The sequence below is a fragment of the Triticum dicoccoides genome, chromosome 6B (assembly GCF_002162155.2).
Source record: "Triticum dicoccoides isolate Atlit2015 ecotype Zavitan chromosome 6B, WEW_v2.0, whole genome shotgun sequence".
Taxonomy (NCBI): Eukaryota; Viridiplantae; Streptophyta; class Magnoliopsida; order Poales; family Poaceae; genus Triticum; species Triticum dicoccoides.
This window is the reverse complement of record NC_041391.1, coordinates 645,668,619-645,687,356: the sequence shown is the minus strand read 5'-3', so window position 1 is coordinate 645,687,356 and position 18,738 is coordinate 645,668,619. Positions and strand designations below refer to the sequence as shown.

Genomic DNA, 18,738 nt, shown 5'->3' with positions numbered 1-18,738 from the left:
AAATATTTTCAAATAACAAATTTGAACATATTTTTTAAAAAATTATTACTGTTTTTATAAAAAAATATTACTGTTATGATTTAAACAAGTTTGAACATATTTAAACACAAATAAATATCAAACATCATTTTAAATGCATAAAAAACAAAAATTGGGGAGCCTTGGAATAGAACCCAGGACCTCCTAGTGTGTGTGCTGCGTGCTGGCCAATCGGGCTAGTGGGCGGGTTCTGATATAGATAGCGTTAGGTGGAATATAACCTGACCAGTCGGGCTAGTAATTAAAACAAAATCTAATGGCGCACCGAGGGGAGGTGCGCCATTAGAATAGTCGTACTTATGATGCACTAGGGGAGGTGCGCCATTAGAACCCTCCCCGCTTCACCTATTGCCCTTGCACTGTGGCCTCCCTCCCTCCCTCGCCAAATTCCCCACTCGATCGACCCCAACCGTACGCCGCCACCGCCGCCGCCCACGCGCCCCTGCCGTTCGTCGCCTCCGTCCGCCGCAGCCGCCCACGCGCCCCCGCCGCCTCCCTCTCCCCTTCCTCCCCCTCGAGCACCGCCTCCCTTGTGAGCGCCGCCTCCCTCGCCTCCCTCCCTAACCCTCGGAGCCGCCGAAGACTTGGAGCCTCGGCGCCACCCCACGTCCACGTCAGCGCGACCACTGGCCGCCCCGTGCTCTGTCGTCGTTCCTAGGAGCTACGTCCATGGATTAGAGCCGGGTCATCAAGGATCGAGCGCATCGACCTCTTCTTCCTCATCACCACCACTGCTTCTCGGTGTCGATCCGCGCTGCCCCGACCACCGTCTGCCTCGTCGTCTCCTTCCCCAGCTCTGCAGTGAGCGTCTCCATCGATTCCCCCTCTTTTTCCCTTGTTTAGTCGCCGTTTGTGCCGCCCACCACTTCCCTGCGGGCTCGTGCTCACCGCGCCGGCCGCCCCTCGCGTGGTCGTGCGCCACCCACGCCCTGCCTCGCTGTGGCCGCACCCTGCAGAATGCACTTTCTGAATATGCTGTCACAACTGGTAGTATGCATCAGATGCAGAGTAGATGGAAGGCAGGGGAGGGATAAAATTATGCACTAACATCAAATTCTCAGTTTTTAGTCACTGCTAGTATTTGACATGAGTGCTTCCTTCATCATTGCAAGTTTTATGTGTGTAATCATCAACTCACAGATTTGTTGATATATAGCAGTATCAACATGATACATCTGCAGTGTACTTCATCAAGATCATGACAGTTTTATACTATGCCAATAATATATCTTTGAGGATGGGTCTGATTCTTCTTCATTATTGGAGCTTAAATAGTAGAGTAGGCCCTTCGAGCAAAATGTTTCCTTCGATGTCGCTTTCGCGTAGAAAACTATGCAAAAGAAGCTCATTATCCTAATGTTGGGTCCCTTGGGGGATGATGTTAAACTATTTTTTTGGCATCATAATTGACGATGATGCTGCTAAATGCTAAATGAGGTCCCTGTCCCAAGCCTACTCTGGACCATGACCCGGTCCAGCTATCATCGTCATTGCAAATACAAAAAAAGAATCGCATAGTATATAATTGCTAGTTTGACAGCCTTATTCCAAAAGATTATATATACTGAGTTTGCGTCGATAAGAAAGGGATTTGTGCCATGTCTTGTTCTTGGTTGCCTTGCTTTGCTAGACGGTCCATGGATTCAAGTGATAAACTCTAGTAGTAGCTTGGAGATGTTCTCAAAAACTTTTAGCCGGCCTCATGGTTTCAGATGCTCACTTAAATTTGTGCCTGTTCTTTGCACAAAGATACTTCATCAAGATTATGGCAGTCTCATACGCCAATATATCTTGGTGGATAGGGTCTGATTCTTCTTCGTAGTTGGAGATTCATTAGTAGGCCTTGTTTGGCGCAAACAAAATAAAATCTTTCCTTTCGCATCGCTTTCGCGTAGAAAACTATGCAAAAGAAGCTCATTATCGCCTAATGTTGGGGCCCTGGGTGATTATGTTAACAACTAATTCCTAGGGATTAAACTAGTTTGGCATCATAATTGATGATGTTACTAAATGCTAAATCAGGTCCATGTCCCAAGCCTACTCCTGACCATGACCCGGAGCGCTATCATCGTCGTATCAAATGAGTAGTGCTTTTGCATAGTACTAGGACATAGCAGCAGCCAAGTAACCAGCTCATTCAAAACTCACAGAATGGTTAAAAGGATTATCTGCCCTTTTTGTTTCAATGAGTTGCAGTCAATACTGTTAATTGAACTTTTTTAGCACAGTGTTCCAATACTTGTTGCTACAGTTAACTGAAAATGTTCAATTGGGAGCAATATTTGTTTGCCTCAATACTTGTTAGATAGAGGTTTAGCACACATGCTTATGTGGCATTGCAGAGAAACGGGTTGAGCAAGACCACACCAAAAGCAAGTAGACCTGCTTGCAGTAGCTCTTAGGTGAATTTTAGGTGAAGTAGACCTGCTTTTAAGATTTGTATAGAGGAGTAGATTTACAGTAGTTTTACAATAGCAGTACTCTTTGCAATTGGCAAGTTTCAATAGCAGAAACCCAACTGAACATCTGCTTCTGTAGAACACTGCACTCCACTTACACATGGTATTTTTCTGCAAATAGGACACCACACCCACAAGCACATGGTATTTTTCTGTAAATTTATTTAAATTCAGTGTATATCCAGTTTGCATACTCAGTTTATACTCCTAAAACAATGCAAACAAATCAGCATTGGAGGCTCATCTTTGAGGCTCATCTTTATTACATATCAGAACTTGCAAACAAATCTGTGAAAGACTTGTAAAGTTGCTGGGTTTTGTCTCCGACCATTGTGTCGTGATGAATTTGCAGGTACCCCGAGAGGCCCTTGAGTTTGCCGGAATGTCGATTAACTTCCGTTCCGGCAAATTCGGGTACTCCATATGTCCTATTTTCAGCAAAGGTCATGCTGAAATTTTCCGTGAATTTTAGCATGACTTTGCTAAAAATAGGACATATGGGGTACTTGCGACTAATGCATGGGCCGGGGTATCTTAGTACTTAGTTAAGTAGGATCAACTGCCCTGCCATCGTGATTAATGCATGGGCTTAGCTTTTAGGATGCCTCGGTGTCGACAAACCCTAAATGATGAGACCATGATCTTGTTCCTTGACAATAACCAACTTTTTGACCAAACTTTTTTCCTATTTAGAGCGAAACATGGCCAACAACGATGAGGCCGGCAGTTCGGGCAGCAAGCAATTCTGGGAGCTGTCCCAGGAGATGGAGGAACAACCTCACTGCTATGAGGGCGCCGCGGAAGACACCGATCCTGACTATACAACCCCTAGTGGCGTCGGGGATGACACCACTGATGGTGCCGCCAAGGATGCCACCACTGATGATGGCGGCGCACGCACAGATGGCAGCCAACCGAAGAAGCAACGGAAGGACCGGCGCCCGAATGCGCTCCGCACCGTCAAGGAGGAATTTACTCAAGTGGATTCCGACGGGCATCCAACGGAGCCCAAACATATAGTCAAGGGGTACTCGGTTCAGCTCGGGTGCATTCTCCGGAGCACCGTCTCGATCAACACCGAGAACCTTAGGCATAAGGACCGAGGGAATTTGCGCAACCTCCTGTTCACGAAGCTGCACGAACGATACAAGTTCCTCGCTGAATTTGAAAACACATGCCTCTCAGGGAATAAAGTGAACAGTGCCGCCCTCACGAGGATGAGCACGGCCCTGTCTACTTGGAGAAGCGCGGTGAAGAGAATGATTGAGAAAGGTGATAGTTATGAGAAGATCAAGGCGAAAAATCCTTCGATCAGCAAAGATGACTACAAGGAGTTCAAGATCAAGTGCGAGAGCAGTGCAACCTCTGAATCAAGTCAGTGGGGGAAAGAAATGCGGGAGTTGAACTTAGAGGAACACAAACTCGGTCCCAGTGGTTACAGAGTGGCAGAGTCTATATGGGACAAGGAGGACGCGGAGTGTGCCGAGCAAGGCCTACCGCCCCGCTTTGAGAAATACAGCAGTGACAAGCAGACCAGGAACTTTGTCAGGGCCCGGTACAAGGAGGACCCGATAACAAAGGAGCTTACCACGGATCCGAAGACCAGGGCGCTTGAGCTTGCTCTGGCGAAGGAGACTGAAAGCAGTAGCGCGGGGTCATCTCAGAGCACCCCTGCTTGGGACAGCACTCTAAATAGGGCGTTGAACGTAATGAAAAACAAGGATAAGCTCAGTAAGCCGTCGTTAGCTGGTCGTGTGGCTGACAAAGGCTTGTCCACAAAATGGTCTTCATACTATAGCGCTGGTGGGCGAAAGGAGAAAAGACCAGCTCGGAAAGCCAATCGCGCGAGGTTGAAGAACTCAAGGCACAAGTGGCGTGGATTCCGGAGATTATCCAAGAGCAAGTGCAACAACAACTGGGAACGATGCTCACGGCATTATGCCTACCTTGATTCATGGGCTGACGACGTGGATTGCGGGTGGCCAACAGGGGCCGCCCCCGATTCCCAGCTTCACGGCCAGCAACTCGCACAACGCGCAGGCGGTGCCATTGGTGTCATCGGCGGTGGCGGTATTGGTGTCTCCGGCACCGGCACGAGCATTGGAGCTTAATGCACCCGGGTGTACGCCGGCCGGCACCTCGCCAGCAAGCGGCCCCTCCGTCAGTTGCACGCCTGCCGTTGGCGGTGCCTCGACATTAGCCAAGCTCGACGCCATCATCACGGTAACTAATTAAGCCTCTCGGCCGAGGACTTCATCTCCTTTTGCCTTTGACTGGGCATCCCTGACGCCCTACATGTTTTCGCAAGGCGCCGACGACGTTCCGTGCACTCTCCTGCACTTCGTGAACGACGAGTTGGTCGATGTCGCCAAGGGAAAAATCGTTCAACCGGGCAACCCCGTGTTCCATGGTAAACCGATGCCACCCACCATGTATAGGGTTCAACTGGTTTGGGTGCTGCCAGGCTACGACGAGTTGTTACCTCTGATTCAACCTGCCGGGGCCGACGAAGAAGATCTGATGACCCTCAGCGCCTGCCTAAGCTGGCCCCTGCTTTGGCCGAAGAGCCAAATTCGTTTGGGGGCGGGGGACACCACCCCACAGACAAGACCGCCAGTCGTGCCGGCGCTGCGCCATGGCAAGAACGCCGCAACGCTACCGGACATGCCGGACATCCCTATGGCACAGGATCCGGACATGCATATGGCACAGGATCTGGACGACGACGACAACGATGGTACATTTACCAACGTCGATAAGTACTTTGCTGAACATGGGTACGGTGACGAGTTCGGCGGGCCTCCTTCTCAAGAACCCAACCAAGACGACCGCGATCTAGCTGGTACGACGGAGAAATCCAATTGCAACAGGCGTCGTCTGGCGTTCAGTTCTCAGGAGACGCCTCCAGCTCCTGCCTTCACCAAGCCTCAGATAGCTGAGGTGCGAACTATTATCAGCCCCAACACGCTCAAGAAGGCGGTCTGTGAGCAGAACTCGGTCCCATTACAGCAGATCAAGAAGAAGGGACAGAAACGAAAGACTGCCAAGGGCGCCGGTGCGAGCCAGCCGGCACTGAGTACGATCCGTGCTCAGGACGGGTCACCTTCACCTCAGGATATCTCGAGGAGGGTGCATGTGGCGGATAGGGCGATGCTACCGACAAATATGCTCAATGCTGCAACCGGTGCTATGCGGAGTTTGCATGACAGCGTTCTTTCTTTGGAGAAGCGGCGTCTCTCCCAGAAAGATGTGGCATACCCGGTTTTCATGGCCAAGGTGCCAGAGGGAAAGCGCTTTGTGGATGGAGCCATCGGGGGTACGATCGTCCTGTGGTTTGATGACATCTTTGCTATGTTTAATCTTCATCCGCTGCACTACTCCTTCGTTCGGCTATTTTTGCTGAGTATGGAGATGTGGATCATTCGAGACAAGACCCCGGACATCGTGATAGTCGACCCCTTCTACATGCGTGCCAAGATCTTGGGCAGCGCTGGGGACCGGCAAGTCGCACCTTCACACCTCGAAGGCGTCATTCTGGAAAACCCAGATAAGGATAACTTCCTCGTCCCTTACTTTCCCGCGTAAGTCATCCCCTCACTGCCCCATAACATATGATTTCTTAGATTTAGATCGTTCTTTTTTTTCTAACATTCCGTGTTCTGTGCAGTGACACACATTGCACACTCATCCTCTAAAGCCCGAAATATTTCACGGCCACGTATTTCGACCCGGACCGTGACTCCAAGATAGACTACACAAATATCAAGAAAGCTCTTGATGATGCTCTCCCCGGCCACGCCACATCTGGAGGCACCTTTAAGAGGCCAGTTCATAGGTACAACAGGCACGTGTTCACCCACAATACGATGTTCCCCTGCGTCAAGCAGCCGCCTGGCAGTCAGAAGGATGATCGTACGAGACCATAATCACCTTCTGCTACCAAATAATGTCAAAGATTGGGCCGCAAGCTTGGCGGCAATCCAGGACGCAGACCTCCGACAAGAATTCTTTTGCATCCAGTCGGAGTTTGCAGAAATCATCCATCAAGATGTCCTTCGTACCTCGACGCAGTTCTACCTCAGAGAACAACCGTCCAACAGTGAGATAGACACAACACTTCAAATGCAGGCTGACAACGCCCGCGACTTCATGACCATCACGAAAGACGACGGCTTCATCCACGCTCCGGTCCCATGAGTCGAGTCGAAAGTAGTGATGCTATTTGTAGTTCTAAAACATCGATTAGCTCATGCTGTAATTAAACTTTAATGAACTTGTATGTCTCTCTGGTTTGGACAGTCATTCAACTTAGATGTAATCGATGCCATTTATTAGTATGACCATGAATCATGCTATTAATGTCTTGCTTTTCTCTTCCAATCCTTTTGTTGCATACTTATATATTGCTTATGTATTGTTTGTTGTTTGGCTTGTGCATAGAGATGCCGTCGTATGTCGTGTACAAGGGTAAGGTTCCCGGAGTCTACGACGACTGGGAGGAGTGCCGGAGACAGGTTCACCGTTTTAGTGGTAACAGTTACAAAGGGTACATCACTAGGGCGGAGGCAGAATCTAGATACGCCTGCTATCTAGCGGGAGAGAGGAGGGAGCGTTGGAGGAACCGGGTGAAGACCAGTTTCATCGCAATGATGCTCATCGTGATGACCGCATCTCTCTTCTATGTGATGGTAGTTTAGATGATCGATATCGACTTGTAATGTGAAGACAAACTCGCTACTCGCGGTCTCTAAGACTTGTAATGTTCTATCTTCGTTCGGTCTTTTGTATTCGGAGACTAATATGATGAATTGTATTCAGAGACTTACCTTCTATTGTATTCGATGAATCTGTTGTTGCTGTGTGGTGCTGTCTATATTTTGTCAAATAATATATTTTGTAACCTGTGAAAAAAACAAAAAAAACAAAAAAACCTAATATTAATACTAGTGGCGCACCACACAAGACACTAATGGCACACTGTGATAATCACACTAATGGCGCATCACCCACTGGTGCGCCATTAGTAAGCCAAAGCACATGGTACATATGGCCCCCTGGGAGGCATTCTAATGGCGCACTATGGGCTATACTAATGGCGCACTGCTTGGTGCGCCATTAGAACACTAGATACTAATGGCACACCAGAGGTGCGCCATTAGAATTTAATTCTAATGGCGTGATGCTAGTGGCGCACCAGTAGTGTGCCATTAGTAGGCAAAACTGGTGCGCCACTAGCATGCCTTTTCCTAGTAGTGGGGGGGCAACACCCTCCCTTTCCTTCCTCTCCTCTCTCCCTTCCTTCTCCCCTCCTACTCCAACTAGGAAAAAGAGGAGTCCTACTCCCGGTGGGCGTAGGACTCCTCCCTGGCGCGCCTCCTCCTGGCTGGCCGCCACCTCCCCCTTGATCCTTTATATACGGGGGGCAAGGGGGCACCTCTAGACACAACAATTGATCTCTTGATCTCTTAGCCGTGTGTGGTGCCCCCCTCCACCAGATTCCACCTCGGTAATATCGTAGCGGTGCTTAGGTGAAGCCCTGCATTGGTAGCATCATCAACACCGTCATCACACCGTTGTGCTGACGGAACTATCCCGCAAAGCTCTGCTAGATCGGAGTTCGTGGGACGTCATTGAGCTGAACGTGTGCTGAACTCGGAGGTGTCGTACGTTTGGTATTTGATTGGTCGGATCGTGAAGACGTACGACTACATCAACCGCGTTGTGCTAACGCTTCCGCTTTCGGTCTACGAGGGTACGTGGACAACACTCTCCCCTCTCGTTGCTATGCATCACCATGAACTTGCGTGTGCGTAGAATTTTTTTGAAATTACTACATTCCCCAGCATTGGCATCCGAGCATGGTTTTATTCGTAGATGTTATATGCACGAGTAGAACACAAGTGAGTTGTGGGTGATACAAGTCATACTGTTTACCAGCATGTCATACTTTGGTTCGGTGGTATTGTTGGATGAAGCGGCCCGGACCGACATTAGGCGTGCGCTTACGCGAGACTAGTTCTACTGACGTGCTTTGCACATAGGTGGCTGGCGGGTGTCAGTTTCTCCAACTTTAGTTGAACCGAGTATGGCTACGCCCGGTCCTTGAGAAGGTTAAAACAGCACCAACTTGACGAACTATCATTGTGGTTTTGATGCGTAGGTAAGAACGGTTCTTGCTCAGCCCGTAGCAGCCAAGTAAAACTTGCAACAACAAAGCAGATGACGTCTAACTTGTTTTTGCAGGGCATGTTGTGATGTGATATGGTCAAGACATGATGCTATATTTTATTGTATGAGATGATCATGTTTTGTAACAAAGCTATCGGCAACTGGCAGGAGCCATATGGTTGTCGCTTTATTTTATGCAATGCAATCGCCCTGTAATTGCTTTACTATATCACTAAGCGGTACCGATAGTCGTAGAAGCAATAGGTGGCGAAACGACAACAATGCTACGATGGAGATCAAGGTGTTGCGCCGGTGACGATGGTGATCATGACGGTGCTTTGGAGATGGAGATCACAAGCACAAGATGATGATGGCCATATCATATCACTTATATTGATTGCATGTGATGTTTATCCTTTATGCATCTTATTTTGCTTTGATTGACGGTAGAATTATAAGATGATCTCTCACTAAATTTTAAGGTATAAGTGTTCTCCCTGAGTATGCATCATTGCGAAAGTTCTTCGTGCTGAGACACCATGTGATGACCGGGTGTGATAGGCTCTACGTTCAAGTACAACGGGTGCAAAACAGTTGCACATGCGAATACTCAGGTTAAACTTGACGAGCCTAGCATATATAGATATGGCCTCGGAACACTGAGACCGAAAGGTCGAGCGTGAATCATATAGTAGATATGATCAACATAGTGATGTTCACCATTGAAAACTACTCCATCTCACGTGATGATCGGACATGGTTTAGTTGATTTGGATCACGTGATCACTTAGATGATTAGAGGGATGTCTATCTAAGTGGGAGTTCTTAAGTAATATGATTAATTGAACTTATATTTATCATGAACTTAGTACCTGATAGTATTTTGCTTATCTATGTTTGTTGTAGATAGATGGCTCGTGCTGTTGTTCCGTTGAATTTTAATGCATTCTTGAGAAAGCTAAGTTGAAAGATGATGGTAGCAATTACACGGACTGGGTCCGCAACTTGAGGATTATCCTCATTGTTGCACAGAAAAATTACATCCTGGAAGCACCGCTGGGTGCCAGGCCTGCTGCAGATGCAACTGACGACGTTAAGAATGTCCGGCAGAGGAAAGTTGATGACTACTCGATAGTTCAGTGTGCCATGCTTTACGGCTTAGAACCAGGACTTCAACGACGTTTTGAATGTCATGGAGCATATGAGATGTTCCAGGAGTTGAAGTTAATATTTCAAGCAACTGCCCGGATTGAGAGATATGAAGTCTCCAATAAGTTCTATAGCTGCAAGATGGAGGAGAATAGTTCTGTCAGTGAACATATACTCAAAATGTCTGGGTATAATAATCACTTGATTCAGCTGGGAGTTAATCTTCCTGCTGATAGTGTCATTGACAGAATTCTTCAATCACTGCCACCAAGCTACAAGAGCTTCCTGATGAACTATAATATGCAAGGGATGAACAAGACTATTCCCGAGCTCTTCGCAATGCTAAAAGCTGCGGAGGTAGAAATCAAAAAGGAGCATCAAGTGTTGGTGGTCAATAAGACCACCAGTTTCAAGAAAAAGGGTAAAGGGAAGAAGAAGGGGAACTTCAAGAAGAACGGCAAACAAGTTGCTGCTCAAGAGAAGAAACCCAAATCTGGATCTAAGCCTGAGACTGAGTGCTTCAACTGCAAGCAGACTGGTCACTGGAAGCGGAACTGCCCCAAGTATTTGGCGGATAAGAAGGATGGCAAGGTGAACAAAGGTATATGTGATATACATGTTATTGATGTGTACCTTACTAATGCTCGCAGTAGCACCTGGGTATTTGATACTGGTTTTGTTGCTAATATTTGCAACTCGAAACAGGGACTACGGATTAAGCGAAGATTGGCTAAGGACGAGGTGACGATGCGCGTGGGAAATGGTTCCAAAGTCGATATGATCGCGGTCGGCACGCTACCTCTACATCTACCTTCAGGATTAGTTTTAGACCTGAATAATTGTTATTTGGTGCTAGCGTTAAGCATGAACATTATACCTGGATCAGGTTTGATGCAAGACAGTTATTCATTTAAATCAGAGAATAATGGTTGTTCTATTTATATGAGTAATATCTGTTATGGTCATGCACCCTTGAAGAGTGGTCTAAATCTCGATAGTAGTGATACACATATTCATAATGTTGAAGCCAAAAGATGTAGAGTTGATAATGATAGTGCAACTTATTTGTGGCACTGTAATACGTCTCCAACGTATCTATATTTTTATTGTTCCATGCTATCATATTACCCCTTTTGGATGTTTATGCGCTTTATTTTACACATTTATATCATTTTTGGGACTAACCTACTAACCGGAGGCCAGCCCGTATTGCTGTTTTTTTGCCTATTTCAGTATTTCGAAGAAAAGGAATATCAAATGGAGTCCAAACGGAATGAAACCTTCGGGAGCGTGATTTTTGGAACGAACGTGATCCAGAGAGCTTGGAGTGCAAGTCAAGAAGCTCCGAGGACCCCACGAGATAGGGGGCCGCCCCCCTGTAGGGCACGCCCCCTGTCTTGTGGGCCCCTCGGGCGTCCATAGACGTACTTCTTCCTCCTATATATACCTACGGATCCCGAAAACATCTAGGAGCACCACGAAACACAATTTCCACCGCCGTAACCTCCTGTATCCGCGAGATCCCATCTTGGAGCCTTCGCCGACACTCTGCCGGAGGGGGAATCGACCATGGAGGGCCTCTACATCAACACCCTTACCCCTCCGATGAGTTGTGAGTAGTTTACCACAGACCTACGGGTCCATAGTTATTAGCTAGATGGCTTCTTCTCTCTTTTTGGATCTCAATACAATGTTCTCCCCCTCTCTTGTGGAGATCTATTCGATGTAATCTCTTTTTGCGGTGTGTTTGTCGAGATCCGATGAATTGTGGGTTTATGATCAAGTTTATCTGTGAATAATATTTGAATCTTCTCTGAATTCTTTTATGTATTATTGAGTTATCTTTGCAAGTCTCTTTGAATTATCAGTTTGGTTTGGCCTACTAGATTGGTCTTTCTTGCCATGGGAGAAGTGCTTAGCTTTGGGTTCAATCTTGCGATGTTCTTACCCAGTGACAGAAAGGGTTGCAAGACACATATTGTATTGTTGCCATCGAGGATAACAAGATGGGGTTTATATCATATTGCATGAGTTTATCCCTCTACATCATGTCATCTTGCTTAATGCGTTACTCTGTTCTTATGAACTTAATACTCTAGATGCAGGCAGGAGTCGGTCGATGTGTGGAGTAATAGTAGTAGATGCAGGCAGGAGTTGGTCTACTTGTTATGGACGTGATGCCTATATACATGATCATGTCTAGATAATCTCATAACTATGCGCTTTTCTATCAATTGCTCGACAGTAATTTGTTCACCCACCGTAATACTTATGCTATTTCGAGAGAAGCCTCTAGTGAAACCTATGGCCCCCGGGTCTATCTCTTATCATATTTGCTTTCAATCTACTTTTATTTGCATCTTTACTTTTTGCATCTATATTATAAAATACCAAAAATATCATACTATCTCTATTAGATCTCACTTTCGCAAGTGGTCGTGAAGGGATTGACAACCCCTTTATTGCGTTGGTTGCGAGTTCTCAGTTTGTTTGTGTATGTGCGTGGGACTTTTGAGGAGCCTCCTACTGGATTGATACCTTGGTTCTCAAAACTGAGGGAAATACTTACGCTACACTTGCTGCATCACCCTCTCCTCTTCGGGGAAAACCAACGCTAGCTCAAGACGTAGCAAGAAGGATTTCTGGCGCCGTTGCCGGGGAGGTCTTCGCTCAAGTCAAGACATACCAAGTACCCATCACAAACCCATCTCCCTCGCATTTACATTATCTGCCTCCCGTTTTCCTCTCCCCCACTTCACCCTTGCCGTTTTATTCGCCTTCTCTTTCCCAATCTCCTCCTCTCTTTTCGCTTGCCTTTTTCCGTTGCCCGTGTGTTTGCTCGTTTGCCTTGTCATCATGGCTAGCTCGGTCTTTATCCCTTCGTTTCCCGATTTTGAAGATCTTCAGTTCAAGCAAGGACAAGGAGAAAATTTAAAAGATGATTGGTTTAGGATGTTAGAATCTTATCGTAGTTGTGCTGTGGAAGGAGATTTCAAGATTTTAATGCGCAATTTTTATGTTGGGTTAACCCTATCCCATAGACAACTTCTTGATTTTGCCGCAAAAGGATGTTTTATCGAAATTGATCCTAGTTTCGCTTATGAAATTATAGAGGGGTAGTAGGAGTACTTCCCTTAAAAAAGGGATCTTCATTCTCTCTTGAAGGAACTCAAATTTTAGAGAAACTTTGTGAATTGCAAAAAATTGTTGAACCACTTAAGAATACTGGTGGGAGTATCAACCGCATGAATAACTTGATCGTACTTTGTAATAAGCGGTTGGATGCCTTAGATCAAAGGATCTCTGAGCATGAAGGGAAGCGCAAAGAGCCTCCCGGACCTGAACACAACTCCATTAAAAAGTTGAGTGCCAAAGATTGCACTACTTGAATCTATCTTTGCTTTTATGCCTAGCTAGGGGCGTTAAACGATAGCGCTAGTTGGGAGGCAACCCAATTTTCTTTATGTTTTTTGTTTTTGCTCCTGTTTAGGAATAAATCTTGCATCTATTCTCTGTTTAGATGTGTTTTATCTTTTAGTTAGTGTTTGTGCCAAGTAGAACCTATAGGATAACCTATGATGATAGTTGATTAGATTCTGCTGAAAAACAGAAACTTTGCGCTCACGAGAAAAAATTCAATAAATCACAGAAACGTGCATTTGCATTGATTATTTTTGCTGCTGATCAATAAACAAATTTTCCAGTACGTCCTATTTTGGTAGGATTTTTAGAGTTCCAGAAGTTTGCGTTAGTTACAGATTGCTGCAGACTGTTCTGTTTTTGACAGATTCTGTTTTTCGTGTGTTGTTTGCTTATTTCAATGCATCTATGGCTAGTAAATTAGTTTATAAACCATAAGGAAGTTGGAATACAGTATGTTAAACATCAAAATAAATAAAGAATGAGTTCATGGCAGTACCTTATGTGGTGGTTTTGTTTTCTTTCACTAACGGAGCTTATAAGATTTCCTGTTGAGTTTTGTGTTGTGAAGTTTTCAAGTTTTGGGTAAAGCTTTTATGGACTATGGAATAAGGAGTGGCAAGAGCCTAAGCTTGGGGATGTCCATGGCACCCCAAGATATTCAAGGATAGCCAAAAGCCTAAGCTTGGGGATGCCCCGGGAAGGCATCCCCTCTTTCGTCTTTGTTCATTGGTAACTTTACTTGGAGCTATATTTTTATTCGTCACATGATATGTGTTTTGCTTGGAGCGTCGTGTATTATATTAGTCTTTGCTTTTTAGTTTACCACAATCATCCTTACTGTACACACCTTTTGGGAGAAGCCTATTTGATTAGAATTTGCTAGAATACTCTATGTGCTTCACTTATATCTTTTGAGCTTGATAGTTTATGCTCTAGTGCTTCACTTATATCTTTTAGAGCAAGGTGGTGGAATAATTTTGAAGAAATTGCTAGTCTCTCATGCTTCACTTATATTATTTTGAGAGTCTTTTAGAACAGCATGGTATTTGCTATGGTTACAAAGTTGGTCTTAGAATGATGAGCATCCAAGTTGGGTATAATAAAAACTATCATAGAAAAAGAATTGGATGCTATGATCAACTTGATGCTTGATAATTGTTTTGAGATATAAAGGTAGTAATGTTAGGGTCATGCAAGTGGGTAATTATGAAATTGAGAAATACTTTTGTTGAGGTTGGCAAGTCCCGTAGCATGCACGTATGGTAAAAGTTGTGTGACAAATTTGTTGCATGAGGTGCTCTTTTGATTGTCTTCCTTATGAGTGGTAGTCGGGGACGAGCGATGGTCTTTTCCTACCAATCTATCCCTCTTGGGGCATGCGTAGTAGTACTTTGCTTCGAGGGCGAAGTAGACTTCTGCAATAAGTATATGAGTTCTTTTTTGACTAATGTGAGTCCATGGACATATGCACACTCATCCTTTTACTTTGCTAGCCTTTATTATTACCGCACAACTTTCACCGGTATCATAAACCCTTTATTGACCTTCCTCAAAACAGACACCATACCTACCTAATATGTCATTTCCATAGCCATTCCGAGATATATTGCCATGCAACTTTCCACTGTTCCGTTTATTATGACACGTTCCATCATTGTCATATTGCTCTTTGCATGATCATGTAGTTGACATTGTATTTGTGGAAAGGCCACCTTCATAATTTTCATACATGTTGCTCTTGATTCATTGCATATCCCGGTACACCGCCGGAGGCATTCATATAGAGTCATATCTTGTTCTAGCTTTGAGTTGTAAATCCATAAAAGTGTGATGATATTCATTATTAGAGCATTGTCCTAGTGAGGAAAGGATGATGAAGGCTATGATTCCCCCACAAGTCGGGATGAGACTTCGGACTTTACAAAAAGAAAGAAAGAAAATGAGAAAAGAAAAAATTGAGAAAGGCCAAAAAGAAAGAAAAAAAGAGGCCAAAGAAAAGAAAAAAAAGAGAAAAAAGAAAAGAAAAATAAAAAAAGAGAAAGAGAAAAAAATAATAAAATGAGAGAAAAAGAGAGAAGGGACAATGCTACTATCTCTTTTTCCACACTTGTGCTTCAAAGTAGCACCATGATCTTCATGATAGAGAATCTCCTATGTTGTCATTTTCATATACTAAGTGGGAATTTTTCATTATAGAACTTGGCTTTTATATTCCAATGATGGGCTTCCTCAAAATGCCCTAGGTCTTCGTGAGCAAGCAAGTTGGATGCACACCTACTTAGTTCTTTCGTTGAGCTTTCATATATTTATAGCTCTAGTGCATCTGTTGCATGGCAATCCCTACTCACTCACATTGATATTTATTAATGGGCATCTCCATATAGCCCGTTAGTGCGCCTAGTTGATGTGAGACTATCTTCTCCCTCTTTTTGTCCTCACAACCACCACCATATACCACCATAGTGTTATGTCCATGGCTTACGCTCATGTATTGCGTAAGAGTTGAAAAAGCTGAAGCGCGTTAAAAAGTATGAAACAATTGCTCGGCTCGTCATCGGGGTTGTGCATGATGGGAGTATTTTGTGTAATGAAAATGAAGCATGGCCTAACTATATGATTTTGTAGGGATAAGCTTTCTTTGGCTATGCTATTTTGATAGGACATGATTATTTGTTAGTATGCTTTGAAGCATTATTATTTTTATGTTTTATAAGCTTTTATTTTGAATCATTTGGATCTGAACATTCATGCCACAATAAAGAGAATTACATTATGAATTATGCTAGGTAGCATTCCACATCAAAAATTTCTTTTTTTATCATTTACCTACTCGAGGACGAGCAGGAATTAAGCTTGGGGATGCTTGATACGTCTCCAATGTATCTATAATTTTTGATTGTTCCATGCTATTATATTACCCCTTTTGGATGTTTATGGGCTTTATTTTACACATTTATATCATTTTTGGGACTAACCTACTTACCGGAGGCCCAGCCCGTATTGCTGTTTTTTTGCCTATTTCAGTATTTCGAAGAAAAGGAATATCAAACGGAGTCCAAATGGAATGAAACCTTCGAGAGCGTGATTTTTGGAACGAACGTGATCCGGAGAGCTTGGAGTGCAAGTCAAGAAGCTCCCGAGGACCCCACGAGATAGGGGGCCGCGCCCCCCTGTAGGGTGCGCCCCCTGTCTCGTGGCCCCCTCGGGCATCCACCGACGTACTTCTTCCTCCTATATATACCTATGGACCCCGAAAACATCCACGAGCACCAAGAAACACAATTTCCACCGTCGTAACCTCCTGTATCCGCGAGATCCCATCTTGGAGCCTTTGCCAGCACTCTGCCGGAGGGGGAATCAACCACGGAGGGCCTCTACATCAACACCCTTGCCCCTCTGATGAGTTGTGAGTAGTTTACCACAGACCTACGGGTCCATAGTTATTAGCTAGATGGCTTCTTCTCTCTTTTTGGATCTCAATAGAATGTTTTCCCCCTCTCTTGTGGAGATCTATTCGATGTAATCTCTTTTTGCGGTGTGTTTGTCGAGATCCGATGAATTGTGGGTTTATGATCAAGTTTATCTACGAATAATATTTGAATCTTCTCTGAATTCTTTTATGTATGATTGAGTAATCTTTGCAAGTCTCTTCGAATTATCAGTTTGGTTTGGCCTACTAGATTGGTCTTTCTTGCCATGGGAGAAGTGCTTAGCTTTGGGTTCAATCTTGCGGTGTTCTTACCCAGTGACAGAAAGGGTTGCAAGACACATATTGTATTGTTGCCATCGAGGATAACAAGATGGGGTTTATATCATATTGCATGAGTTTATCCCTCTACATCATGTCATCTTGCTTAATGCATTACTCTGTTCTTATGAACTTAATACCCTAGATGCAGGCAGGAGTCGGTCGATGTGTGGAGTAATAGTAGTAGATGCAGGCAGGAGTCGGTCTACTTGTTATGGACGTGATGCCTATATACATGATCATGTCTAGATAATCTCATAACTATGCGTTTTTCTATCAATTGCTCGACAGTAATTTGTTCACCCACCGTAATACTTATGCTATTTCGAGAGAAGCCTCTAGTGAAACCTATGGCCCCCGGGTCTATCTCTTATCATATTTGCTTTCGATCTACTTTTATTTGCATCTTTACTTTTTGCATCTATATTATAAAATACCAAAAATATCATACTATCTCTATTAGATCTCACTTTCGCAAGTGGCCGTGAAGGGATTGACAACCCCTTTATTGTGTTGGTTGCGAGTTCTCAGTTTGTTTGTGTAGGTGCGTGGGACTTTTGAGGAGCCTCCTACTGGATTGATACCTTGGTTCTCAAAACTGAGGGAAATACTTACGCTACACTTGCTGCATCACCCTCTCCTCTTCGGGGAAAACCAACGCTATCTCAAGATGTAGCACACTACCATTTGGGTCATATTGGTTTAAAGCGCATGAAGAAACTCCATACTGACGGACTTTTGGAATCACTTGATTATGAATCACTTGGTACTTGCGAACCATGCCTTATGGGCAAGATGACTAAAACACCGTTCTCCGGAACTATGGAGCGAGCAACAGATTTATTGGAAATCATACATACTGATGTATGTGGTCCAATGAACATTGAGGCTTGCGGCGGGTATCATTATTTTCTCACCTTCATTGATGATTTGAGTAGATATGGGTATATCTACTTAATGAAGCATAAATCTAAAACACTTGAAATGTCCAAAGAATTTCAAAGTGAAGTGGAAAATCATCGTAACAAGAAAATAAAAATTGAAACAATGTGGAATAGTTTCGCAACTCACGCCACCCGGAACACCAATGTAATGGTGTGTTCGGACGTCGTAATCGTACTTTACTAGATATGGTGCGATCAGTGATGTCTCTTACAGATTTACCGCTATCGTTTTGGGGTTATGCTTTAGAGACGGTTGCATTCACGTTAAATAGGACACCATCAAAATCCGTTGAGACGACGCCTTATGAACTGTTGTTTGGCAAGAAACCAAAGTTGTCGTTTCTTAAAGTTTGGGGCTGCAATGCTCATGTGAAAAAACTTCAACCTGATAAGCTCGAACCCAAATCAGAGAAATGTGTCTTCGTAGGATACCCAAAGGAGACTATTGGGTACACCTTCTATCACAGATCCAAAGGCAAGACTTTTGTTGCTAAATTTGGATCCTTTCTAGAGAAGGCGTTTCTCTCGAAAGAAGTGAGTGGGAGGAAAGTAGAACTTGATGAGGTAACTATACCTGCTCCCTTATTGGAAAGTAGTTCATCACAGAAACCAGTTCCTATGATGCCTACACCAATTAGTGAGGAAGCTAATGATATTGATCATGAAACTTTAGATCAAGTTACTACGGAACCTCGTAGGTTAACCAGAGTAAGATCCGCACTAGAGTGGTACGGTAATCCTATTCTGGAGGTCATGTTACTTGACCATGGCGAACCTGCGAACTATGAGGAAGCGATGATGAGCCCAG

General features: G+C 44.6%; 1 pseudogene; it reads right to left on the bottom strand.

Moving 5' to 3' along the window:
- Positions 1-18,738, bottom strand: part of LOC119326098 — a 36,585-nt pseudogene that overhangs the window by 8,405 nt on the left and 9,442 nt on the right.